At 49.9% G+C, this 12,509-nt stretch overlaps 1 pseudogene; it reads right to left on the bottom strand.

The window, feature by feature from the left end:
* Positions 1-10,996: 10,996 nt before the first annotated feature.
* On the bottom strand, positions 10,997-11,305 carry LOC118893014 (annotated as a pseudogene).
* Between the last annotated feature and the right edge of the window lie 1,204 nt (positions 11,306-12,509).

Genomic DNA, 12,509 nt, shown 5'->3' with positions numbered 1-12,509 from the left:
AAAAACTTCACCAGGGCTTCCCTGGTGGCGCAGTGGTTGGGAGTCTGCCTGCCAGTGCAGGGGACACGGGTTCGAGCCCTGGTCTGGGAAGATCCCACATGCCGCGGAGCGGCTGGGCCCGTGAGCCACAGCTACTGAGCCTGCGCGTCTGGAGCCTGTGCTCCGCAACAAGAGAGGCCGCGATAGTGAGAGGCCCGCGCACTGCGATGAAGAGTGGCCCCCGCTTGCCGCAACTGGACAAAGCCCTCGCACGGAAACGAAGACCCAACACAGCCAAAAATAAATAAATAAATAAATAAAAACTTCACCAGGGTATATTCAGACACTGATTGATTTGCCCTCATTTTTTTTTTCATAGTTTTTGACCTTTGATAAGTGAAGTATTTTTCAGGTGAGAATTAGCGTTCTGTTATCTCTTTGATTCCTGCTTCTGTTCCAACTTTTCTTTTATGCTTGCTTCTCCTTCCACTGCACATAAACTGGTGGATGATGGGTCTCTGGGGGTCTTCACCATGTTTCCTGTGCTCTCTCCCATTCATGTCCTTCCTTCAATCTTTTTCTCTGAGTCTTGGGAGCACTTCTCTTTAATTCCCCAATTCAATATTTTGTAGGACCCAAATTCCTGTCACTTCCTCCGTGACATTTTAAATTTCTGATCATCATAATTTTCACCCCCAGGAATATTTTCCTGATTCTCAGATTCCTTTTCATGACTGCTTAGCTTTGCTTTCCAGAGGCTGTATCCTCTCAAATCTTACTAAGAAGATAAATGAGAGTTTGTTTCCCCTGCTCCCCACACCCGTTTCTTAATTATGTTTGAAGGGAGATAGATAGATAGTTGCTTTTATTTATTAATTTTTTCTTTTTGGTCATGTTGCACAGCTTGCAGAATCTTAGTTCCCCAACCAGGGATTGAACCCAGGCCATGGCAGTGAAAGTGCTGAAGTGCTGAGTCCTAACCACTGGACTGCCAGCCCAGGAGATATTTGCTTTAATCCCTCCAGGTAGGCCCTTTCTTTTGATCTATTCACTTCTTTCCATATCCAGGTAATTTTGCTGTTTGCTCATTACTATAGGAATGGTGGTTTTGATAACTGCAGTGGAGTGGTGATGGTGCTGGTGACGATGAGGATGGTGGTGGTGGTAGTGGTGGTGATGGTGGTGGTGGTGGTGATGGTGGTGGTGGTGGTGGTGGTGATGGTAATGGTGGTGGTGGCGATGGTGGTGGTGGTGATGGTGGTGGTTGTGGTGATGGTGATGGTGGTGGTGGTGGTGATGGTGGTGATGGTAGTGGTGGTGGTGGTGGCAGTGATGGTAGTGATGGTGGTGGTGGTGGTGGTGGTGATGCTGGTGATGGTCGTGGTGATGGTGGTGGTGGACAGGTGGTGGTGGTGGTGGTGGTGATGCTGGTGATGGTCGTGGTGATGGTGGTGGTGGACAGGTGGTGGTGGTGGTGGTGGTGATGGTGGTGGTGGTGGCAGTGATGGTAGTGATGGTGGTGGTGGTGGTGGTGGTGATGGTGGTGGTGGTAGTGATGGTGGTGGTGATGCTGGTGATGGTCGTGGTGATGGTGGTGGTGGACAGGTGGTGGTGGTAGTGGTGGTAGTGATTGTGGTGGTGATGGTGGTAGTGATGCTGGTGGTGATGGTGGTGGTGGTGGTGGTGGTGGTGATGCTGGTGGTGATGCTGGTGGTGATGGTGGTCAGGTGGTGGTGGTGGTGGTGGTGATGCTGGTGATGGTCGTGGTGATGGTGGTAGTGGACAGGTGGTGGTGGTGGTGGTGATGGCGGTGGTGGTGATGGTGATGGCGGTGGTGATGGTGGTGGTGGTAGTGGTGATGGCAGTGGTGATGGTGGTGATGGTAGTGGTGGTGGTGGTGATGGCAGTGGTGATGGTGGTGATTGTGGTGGTGGTGGTGATGGTGGTCTCACCCCAGGGTGTTGTCAGTCTTTATTGGTTTCTGCAGAGCTGCCTTACCTTGATCCTATAGGAAATGTTCCTGAGGACTGTGGTCACCTGGTGTCTCTCCAGCTGGGCTTGGCCAGCATGGGGGTTATTCCCCTCCCTAAAAGCTGCCCAGCCAGCCCAGCCCAGCAGTGTCCATCCTCTTACCTCCACAGAGCCCAGCCTTGGGTGGGAGGACCAGCCACATCCTATGGCCACAGGCAAGCAGAGCATGTAACTGAAACAAGAAGTCCTGTGGGACATACAAGGATTTGTCTGGGGAAGCACGGGGGTGGGGGAAGGGCAGGGAGGTCTTTTTCTGGAAGGGGCCATGGGATGGTAGAAAAAGCACTGGTTTCAGCACCCACTGACCTACGTTATTATCCCAGCTTTGCCATCATGAAACCTTGGACAGATTGCTCCACCTCACTGAGCCTCGATTTTCTTGACTGTAATATGGGACTAATAATGCAGGTTCTCAAAAAATGTTACTTTCCTTCCCCACTGTCCATGAGTCTCTGTCTCAAGCAGGAGGCTGGGCCTAAGGCAGTCTCAGTCTGAGATTCCCCACAGACAATCCTAGGCCAGTTGAGTTGGAGGTGAGGTATAGTGTGGTTAGAACACAGGCTTTGGACACAGACAGCCCTGAGCACTGCTTACCAGTTGCATGACCTTGGCCAAGACACTTCACCCCTGCTGCACCTTGAGTTCTTCTGCATTGTTGGGATAATGCTGTCCTACCTCATGGAGATGCTGTGAGTGGACACTGGGACACGGAAGCACTCACTGAACGGTGGTTGTTAAAGGACTTGGGAATCCTTGAAGTGGATTTTTATAATGTGGTTTGAACGGAAAGACACAGGGTTTGCTGTGTCTGCTCACTGGCCAGGAACCAGCTGGTCTGACTGCTTCTTGCAAGAGGGATTGCCAAGGGCACACATCCACTCTGCTGTCACAGTGTCCCTGGTCACCTTGGCCCCATTCAGAGTAGGCACGATAGGCCTGGAAAGGGGCGAGTTAACAACCCTCGCTTGGTCATATCTGACCATCACACAGTTAGAAAGGAAGGGGCTGGGGGCACTGCTTTGGTGTTGTTCTATATATACCCCCCATTGGCCTGTCTGTGGGACCGGGTGTGTGCTAATCCCTGCCCAGCGCCTCCCTGGCTCCCAGGGGCACTGTTATCACTGGACACAGACACCTTATCTCCTGGAAGGCTCAGGCGGCAATTTGCTTTCAGGTTGAAACCTCCTCAAATCAATATCGGATGCTTTCTATGTGACAGCCTGTGGCTGCGGCCACTTCCCTGGTCCCCTCTACTTTGGTCTCTGCCCCTCCAGAGTGGTTCAAAGGAGCTTTTGGAAATTTTTAACCCCTCCAACAAGTCATCATTCATTCATTCATGCATTCATTCATTCATTCATCCATGTACTCAATCAATGTTTATTGAGACATTGTGTTGGGGGCCGGGGATATAAGCGCTAATAAGAGGTATATAAGGACCCTGCCCCTCCTGGAGCTTACAGTGAAAAAAATAACGACAGGGTAGTGAGTGCTCCTCTATGAAGAGACGGCAGAAAAATATTAAAAGGGGAATCGCCTTTGGATGGGGTGGTAAGCTCACGATGTAGCTGATGCATTGGGGTCCCCAGAGGCCCCCCCGGGGGAGTAGTGTGGGTGCGCCACTGGTAACTTGGTGAATCCCCCCAGTCTTGGTTCTCCACCCCCCTTCCTGCTGGCTCAGAGGTTCTTTTTAAAATTTATTCTTTATTGAAGTATAGTTGATTTACAATGTTGTGTTAATTTCTGCTGTACAGCAAAAGTGACTCGTTAACACATGCACACATTCTTTTTTATATTCTTTTCCATTATGGTTTATCACAGGATATTGAATATAGTTCCCTGTGCTATACAGTAGGACCTTGTTGCTTATCCATTCTCTATATATGATAGTTTGCATCTGCTGACCCCAAACTCCCAGTCCTTCCTCCCCTACCCACCTCCTCCTTGGTTACCACAAGTCTATTCTCTATGTCTGTGAGTCTGTTTCTGTTTCATAGTTAGGTTCATTTGTGCCATATTTTAGATTCCACACATAAGTGATACCGTATGGTATTTGTCTTTCTCTTTCTAACTTACTTCGCTTAGTATGATCATCTCTAGTTGCATACATGTTGCTGCAAATGGCATTATTTCGTTATTCTTTATGGCTGAGTAGTATTCCATTGTATATATGCACCACATCTTCATCTGTTCATCTGCTGATGGACATTTAGGTTGTTTCCATGACTTGGCTATTGTGAATAGTGCTGCTGTGAACATAGGGGTGCATGTATCTTTTTGAATTAGAGTTTTGTCCGGATATAAGCTCAGGAGTGGGATTGTTGGGTCATATGGTAAGTCTATTTTTAGTTTTCTGAGGAACCTCTATACTGTTTTCCATAGTGGCTGCACCAACTTATATTCCCACCAACAGTGTAGGAGGGTTATCTTTTCTCCACACCTTCTCCAGCATTTGTTATTTGTAGAGGTTTTTTTTTAAATTTTTAATTATTTTATTTATTTATCTTTGGCGGCGTTGGGTCTTCGTTGCTGCGCATTGGCTTTCTCTTGTTGCGGTGAGCAGGGGCTACTCTTCATTGCGGTGCGCGGGCTTCTCACTGCAGTGGCTTTTTTTTTTTTATTGTGGAGCACAGGCTCTAGGCGCACAGGCTTCAGTAGTTGTGGCGCACGGGCTTAGTTGCTCCACGGCATGTGGGATCCTCCCAGACCAGGGATCAAACCCGTGTCCCCTGCATTGGCAGGCGGATTCTTAACCACTGCGCCACAAGGGAAGTCCATTTGTAGAGTTTTTTTTTTTTTTTTTAAATAATTATTTATTTATTTATTATTATTTTGGCTGTGTTGGGTCTTCGTTTCTGTGCGAGGGCTTCCTCCAGTTGCGGCGAGCAGGGGCCACTCTTCATCGCGGTGCGCGGGCCTCTCACTATTGCGGCCTCTCTTGTTGCGGAGCACAGGCTCCAGATGCGCAGGCTCAGCTGTTGTGGCTCATGGGCCTAGTTGCTCCGCGGCATGCGGGATCTTCCCAGACCAGGGATCGAACCCGTGTCCCCTGCATTAGCAGGCAGATTCTCAACCACTGCGCCACCAGGGAAGCCCCATTTGTAGAGTTTTTAATGATGGTCATTCTGGTTTATCAGCATCCCAGGAGCAGATCCTTATTTCAGAGGTTGCCTGAGCTGTTATGGGTTGAATTGTGTCCCCATAAAGATATGTCAAAGTCCTAACCCCCAGTACCTCGGAATTTGACCTTGTTTGAAAATAGGGTCATTTCTGATGTATTTAGTTAAGATGGAGTCATTAGGGTGGGCTCCAGTCCAGTATGACTGGTGTCCTTATCATCTTCCCCTTATGAGAAGGGGAAATTGGACACAGAGATGGGCATACACAAGGGAAAATGATGTGAAGACACAGAGGGAGAGGACAGCCATGTAGCAAAGTAGGCAAGACTGGAGTGATGCATCTACCAGCCAAGGAACGTCAAAGATGGCCGGTAACTACCAGAGGCCAGAAGAGGCAAGGAAGGATTCTCCCATAGAGCCGTTAGAGGGAGGTGGTCCTGCCACCTTGATTTCAGACTTCCAGACTCCAGAACTTCAAGACAATAATTCTCTGTTGTTTTAAGCCACCTACTCATGCACCAAGTCCTTACTGTGCAATTATTATGTGCAGACACTGTGCTAGCTACTAGGGATACATCAGGAGGCCTGGAGACCAAGGTGGGAGGTAAGCTGGTGAACGACCTGGGGCAGAGGTGGCAGGACCAGGGCACCGTCATGGAACGGTGTTTGTGGGTGAGACTGGAGCCAGAGGCAGGGGAGGTGAGGACCCATTCTCCCTGATGGGCAAAGCTGGGGGACTGTGAGATGGCTTCTGGGGCAGCCCTTTCCTATCCTCTGGGCTGTGGTGATCACCAGGTTATTTATCTCAATGGACACAACACAGTAGATGAGGCTTCTGCTTCAAGAACTACAGTCCCATCCAATAGTTAGGCCTCCCTGTGATTGCTCCCAGATGACATTGGTTGGAGTTTGGGGCATTCCCAAAACTCTCCATTCACAGTTACGAAGATGTCACTAGTTTAACCCAGATGTCACACAGGGCTCACCCAAGGCCATCACGTTGGTGTTCTGTTTGCAAGACACAGTGTGTTTGCCTCAGTCCCATCACTAAGCCCTATTCTCACATTTTAACTGCATGCCTTGCCCTAGTAAAAGCATCTGAGGTTAAGATCCCTGGCTTCCTCAGATTATCGATAATGTTCCAGTTATCTATTGCTGTGGAACAAACTACCCCACGCTCAGTGGCATCAAACAACCACCATTTAACTCTTCTGTGGGTCAAGAATTCAGACAAGGCACAGTGTGGATGATTTGTCTCTGCTCCATGATGTCTGGAGCCCCAGCTGGGAGACTGGAATGTCTGGGCTGGAATCATCTGGTGCCTGGGCTGGGATGACTCAAAGGCTGGGCTCAGCTGGAACTGACAACCCCAAGCATCTACACTGGTTTCTCCATGTGGATTGGGCTTCCTCACAGCATGGTGGCCTCAGGGTAGTTGAACATTTTACATGGCCGCTCACTCTCTCTCTTTTATCACCTAACCTCAGAAGTCATACAGAATCACCTCTGCTGTACTCCATCGGTCAAAGCAGTCCCAAGCCCTCAGAGATTCAAGAGGAAGGACATGGAGCCTGTGGACATAGACACAGACCCCTCCTGCAGAGGACAAGTGTCAGACAATCTGCCGCCATGTTTCAAAACCACCAGTCAATGACATCCACTAGATAGGAAGCCAGACTTCCCTCAGATCAAGGGACACCTTACTTGACTGACAGCCCCTGGCCCTCCCTTCAAGCACAGGATGAGGTCCAAACCCCTTGGCATGAAAAGCAAGGTCCTTCATAGCCTGTCCCAGCCTGCATTCTAGCATCTTCCTCTGGCCCTCTGAGCTCTCCCTGAACTGGCCAAATGCTCTCACACAAGGGTGCCACCCACTGGCCAGCACGGGCCTGTGGATCCGTGACCCTCAGAGGTACCATCGAGGCCACGGCTCCTGGGATTATTCTTCCAGAGGCTCCGAGCTCCTCAAGGGGACGCAGAAACCCACCTGAGCTCTGGATCCTCAGCCTGAGGGTGACGTCCCTCACCCTCCACTAACGACTCAGCCATCTGTCTTCCTTCCCTGAATTCTGCCCCGCTGGAAGCGGCACAGATCCCCAGCTGGGGCTTCAAAGCCGGGGGGATTGAGTGGCCCTAAGCACGAGAATCGGAGCTGCTTGCGATTCTCTAGAGTTCCCACCCAAATTCATAACTGTTCACAGGACAACTGAGCCCTGTCTGTGCCCTTGAAAGGGCCGCCTTTGAAGCCGGCAGTGGAGAGCTGAATGGCCCCCCGAGTGGCCACCGCACCCAGAGAGGGGGGAGAGCGGCCACTGGGGCCACACCTGGAAGGGCCACTCTGTTAGAAGCACCCATGGCCACTGGCAGGAGGCGAGAAGAGAGACAGGAGGAATGTACTTCCGCTGTCAGTGACCTCTGGTCCCCAACAAAATGATGACCGCGGGGTCAAAGGGGACTGAGAGCCTAGGGACAAAGACACTTCTCATTTCAGTTGACAAGCTGCAGCCTGACCTTTTCCTGCTGGACAGTGAAACTAGAAGGAAAAGGACCCTCGCGCTTTGGAAGCGGGAGTTCTTCCCTTCCTCCCCCCTTCATTCATTCACTCATTCATTTGTTCTTTCCATCACTGAACACATAGTCACTGAGAGCTCACCGTGGACGTGGCCCTGCTGGGCTCAGCACTGGAGGTTACTAGGTGGCCAGGACACCCCGCCCGCCCCAGCTTCCAGATCATCAGACCAGCCTAAGTTCATGTCCCAGCCCTGCCACTTGCTAGCCGAGTCTCCCTGGGTGTGGTGGGCTGAACGGTGGCCCCTCAAGGATAAGCCCACATCAAATCCCTAGAACCTGTGAATGTGACCTTATTTGGGAAAAGGGCACATGGCAGGGGCTCAGGAAATGTTGGCTGTTTTTTAATTGTTCTGTGCCCCCCACTCCCCTGCCCAGCTATGAACGTATTTTTGGTCTCCAGTGAATTTCTTAGTGGGACTCTGAAAAATAAAGATGCAAGACCGGATTCTGATACCATTTAGACGTTTTAAGAAGGGCTATTCACGCCACCCGCCACCCTGAATTGCCTGCATTCCGTGGTGTGTTGTTTGAAGGTCCTTGGTGTCCTAGACAAGAATGAATTCTAGGGGGATCAGACGAGTCAAATTCACAAGTATATAAACTAAGTGACATTCTGCACTTGGACTCCTGCCTCTGAACAGCACTTAGTGAGTCAGGAGTGAGTAAAATGAACACCAGCAACCAGTGTGAAGTCTTCTTTCTTGATTTATATTCGTCGGCAGTAACTCCTAATGTTTAGACGTTTTTAAAACTTTTTATTTGGAAATCATTATAGACTCACAGGAAGGCGCAAAAATAGTACAGAGGATTCGTGGACCCTTCACCCAGCGTCCCCCAGTGGTGACATCTTATAGAGCAGTAGTCCAACATCGAAAGGAGACCAACCTGGGTATACTACTGTGAACTAGACCCCCCACATTATTCCATTCTCGCCAGTTTTTTACATGTGTTCATTTTTGTGTGTGTTTCTATGTAATTTTATCCCAGGGACAGATTGGTGTCACCACCATCGAAATCAAGGCACAGACCAGATCCATCCCCACATAGGGACTTCCTCGTGGACTCACGGGTTCCCTTCATAATCACAGGTCCCCACACCCCTGTCCCCTGACAACCTCTAATCTGTTCTCCATCTCACTAATTTCATCATTCTGAGAATGTTATATAAGTGACTGACGGAGCATGCAACCTTTTGAGACTGGCTTTCTTCACTATGCATCGCTCTCCTGAGATCCATGCAGGCGGTTGCATGTATCAATAGTTTGATCTCTTGTATTGCTGAGTAGTATTCTATTGTAAGGATGTCTTAGATTTTGTTTAGCCCATTGAAGGACATTTGAGCTGCTTCCAGTTTGGGGCTATTAAAACTGCTTTGAACATTCGCCTACAGGTTTCTTTGTGGACGTAAGTTTTCATTTCTCTGAGATAAACGGCCAAGCCAATGTTTAGTTTTAAGCTCCTCTATTATCTGGCACACGTCTGCTAAGGCGTTATGATCTGGAAAGGCTTTAGATTCTGTGTTTTAAAGGACCGGGTAGTTAGTCATTTTTCTAAAGGGAAATCATCTTGTTCTCACATGGGTTTTGTAAATGGGGCTTCTTCTATATAGAATTTGAGTATGAAAGAACATTAATGGGTTCTTTTTATCCAAGAGATAATCATCTATTCTCATGACCAATTTGAAAAGTAGAGAAGAGACAGGCATTGTACTGCCATTCCACTTATGATGACATTGAAACCAGTGGTTGATGTGGTTTTGTTTTTCATTCTGCCAGCCCTGAACTGTCCTAATGGACCACCCATGGGTTCAATGGCACAGTTGCCCCTAAAGGGGACACGTCAGCCACGCTGGCAGAAGTGTCTGTGTAAAGACACGGCCTCAAGCCAGCAGCCTGGGCTGAGCCTGGCCAGGCACCCGCCTCCCTCCTTCCCTCCCAAGCCTGGGGGCCCCACTGTGGCTGTACCCCCTGGTTCTGTGCACCCAGAACATAAGCCCCTCCAGCCCCATGGCCCTTTCCCATCTGATGCGGCGGGCACTCTGCGGCTGACTATGGTCTGGGGTCCAGGTGGCAGCGGCGGGCACTCTGCAGCTGGCTATGGTCTGGCGTCCAGGTGGCAGTGGCGGGCACTCTGCGGCTGGCTATGGTCTGGCGTCCAGGTGGCAGCGGCGGGCACTCTGCGGCTGGCTATGGTCTGGCGTCCAGGTGGCAGCGGCGGGCACTCTGCGGCTGGCTATGGTCTGGCGTCCAGGTGGCAGCGGTGGGCACTCTGCGGCTGGCTATGGTCTGGCGTCCAGGTGGCAGCGGTGGGCACTCTGCGGCTGGCTATGGTCTGGCGTCCAGGTGGCAGCGGCGGGCACTCTGCGGCTGGCTATGGTCTGGCGTCCAGGTGGCAGCACCGCCTTGGCTGCAGCCAGCGTCTAGCCCAGACCAGCATCTAGCTCATCTATGCCACTGAGGCTCACGGTGGCCTCTGGGGCACCACAGGGCCACCATCAGGGCTGCGCACACATCTGGGCTCCCTAAAGTTGACTCACAGACCAGGGGTTCCGGTGGCCCAGGAAGAATGCCAGCCAGAGAAAAAGAACTAGCAAGACGGAAGCCATGATCTTTTGTAACCCATCCCTTTGGCTGTATTCCATCCGTATTCGCAGAACTGCCTGCCCCAGAGCAGAATGCATAGGAGGACCTTGTTTCGTTTAAAAAAGAAAACAACTCACCATATCGCATCAAATCTAAGATGCCCTAGATTGTAAGACCACCGCTGTTTTACGTACCACAAAGAAAGAAAACGTGCTGCCATTTAAACTACAACACGTGGTTGACTGTAAGACATCCTGAGTTCAGAGATGCTCACGGTAAAACCATGTGCATCTTGGAACTGATGGAATTCAGGATACAAAAATTAAGAAGCACCTCCTGGAATGTTAACAGCTCATTCCTCTGCCTGGAGCACCCCGTGCTCACCTGGGTGACTTCTATCTACCCTCAGAGCTCAGCTCAGGTGCCTCCTCCCCAGGGAAGGTGCCCCAGGACATTTTGGACTCTATTCTGGGAGCACAGAAGTCGCAAAATGATGGACTGCGTGTCAGTCTGTTGCAGAGATGTATTCTGTTTGGCCCATGCAGGGGTTTTTTTGTTTGTTTTTGTTTTGCCCATAATCAAAACTTTTTTGAAAAACTGACACCAAAATAGGAGAGTGTTGTTGTGTATACCTTAAAAATTAAACGTAATTATATTATCTTGGTATATTAACTAGAATTATTGAACTGATAAGTCTTTCTGTGACAGAACACAAATCCAGGCAGCTGTGTGGATCATTGGCGGTGCTTTCTTCTGCATGAACACCCTACTGTGAGTCTGGCCTTTCCTCCTGTCGGCTGGCACAACACTGTTGAACAACCTACACAAAGCACCACCGTCTGAGCATGGCTGAAAACCGTGGTAATCTTGCAGCAACCTGGACATTTTTCATCCATAAGGTAAGAACTTGGACTTTGAACCAGCCGTTTCATTTTGTTTTTTCTTCTCCTCTGCCAAGGAAGGATGCAGTAAATCTCTAGCCAAAGGCATGTTGATCCTTTCTCAAGCCCAGCCCATCCAGATCTCTAAGGCGACACCCCTAGCAAGCGGCATGCAACCCAGAGCACAGCATCAACTTCCGGGATCCCTGCAGGGTGTTTTTGTTTGTCCGTCTTTTGGGTTTTGGCTTGCTTGTTTGTTTTTTCTTAATTAGCAGCTAACATCTATAAATCAAGAGAGTTACAAAAAATTCAAGTATCTGGCTTTTCTAGGAAAACCTAAAAATATGACATCACTGGGCCCAGGTCCCTTGGGCCTGAAGACGTTTGCGTTATGAGCCCTGCCATGGGCTTTGAGGGTTTTGAGGAAGGCATGGCATGAGCTTCTGAAAGAGAGGGGCTGTCGTGTGGCACTGATTTAATGAGGAGGCCTGAGCCAGGCAGAGGCTGTAGAAGTGAAGGCCTTGGTGTCTGACCAGGGAGAAGAGATGAAGATGAAAGAGACAGGAAACAGGTTGAATTTCTGGCCCAGGCACTGGGGGCCAGGGAGGATGGGGGAGGCTTCCAGGTGGGGATTAAGTTGCAACCAAAGTGGGCAACAATGGGGCTGGTAAAGGTTTTGACACCCAGTGTTTTTTTTTTTAATCAGTCATCAATTTTATATACATCAGTGTATACATGTCAATCCCAATCGCCCAATTCAGCACACCACCATCCCCACCCCACTGTGGTTTTCCCCCCTTGGTGTCCATATGTCTGTTCTCTACATCTGTGTCTCAACTTCTGCCCTGCAAACCGGCTCATCTGTACCATTTTTGTAGGTTCCACATACATGCGTTAATATACGGTATTTGTTTTTCTCTTTCTGACTTACTTCACTCTGTATGACAGTCTCTAGATCCATCCACGTCTCAACAAATGACTCAATTTCGTTCCTTCTTATGGCTGAGTGACACCCAGCTTCTTTATCCTCGGTTACTGGTCCCATTTAAGCAGGCATCCCTCACCCACCTTCTGTGGTCAGGTGGGGTCCAGTGATGAGGCCGAGGATCAGGCTTAAAGTCAAGAAGAGACAAATCCCAGGCTTTGGGGCAATGTTAATCCCGGCTCTGGGGAAGACCAGTTCACAGTCAACTGAACAAGTGGTGGTAAGAGGAAAAGTAAGCTGCAAGGGCCAACGGGCTGCGCTGGGGCCTGGGGTCTTTGCAGGGGGAGGTTTTTTGCTTTGGAGCCACACTGATGCAGAGGGCTCTTCTCTGAAAGCCTTGCTGGGGAGGGGGTTGACCTGCCAG

This window comes from Balaenoptera musculus, chromosome 3 (assembly GCF_009873245.2).
Source record: "Balaenoptera musculus isolate JJ_BM4_2016_0621 chromosome 3, mBalMus1.pri.v3, whole genome shotgun sequence".
NCBI classification, from domain to species: Eukaryota; Metazoa; Chordata; class Mammalia; order Artiodactyla; family Balaenopteridae; genus Balaenoptera; species Balaenoptera musculus.
Note: the sequence above shows the minus strand (reverse complement) of the source record. Positions and strands in the feature narration are given on the sequence as shown.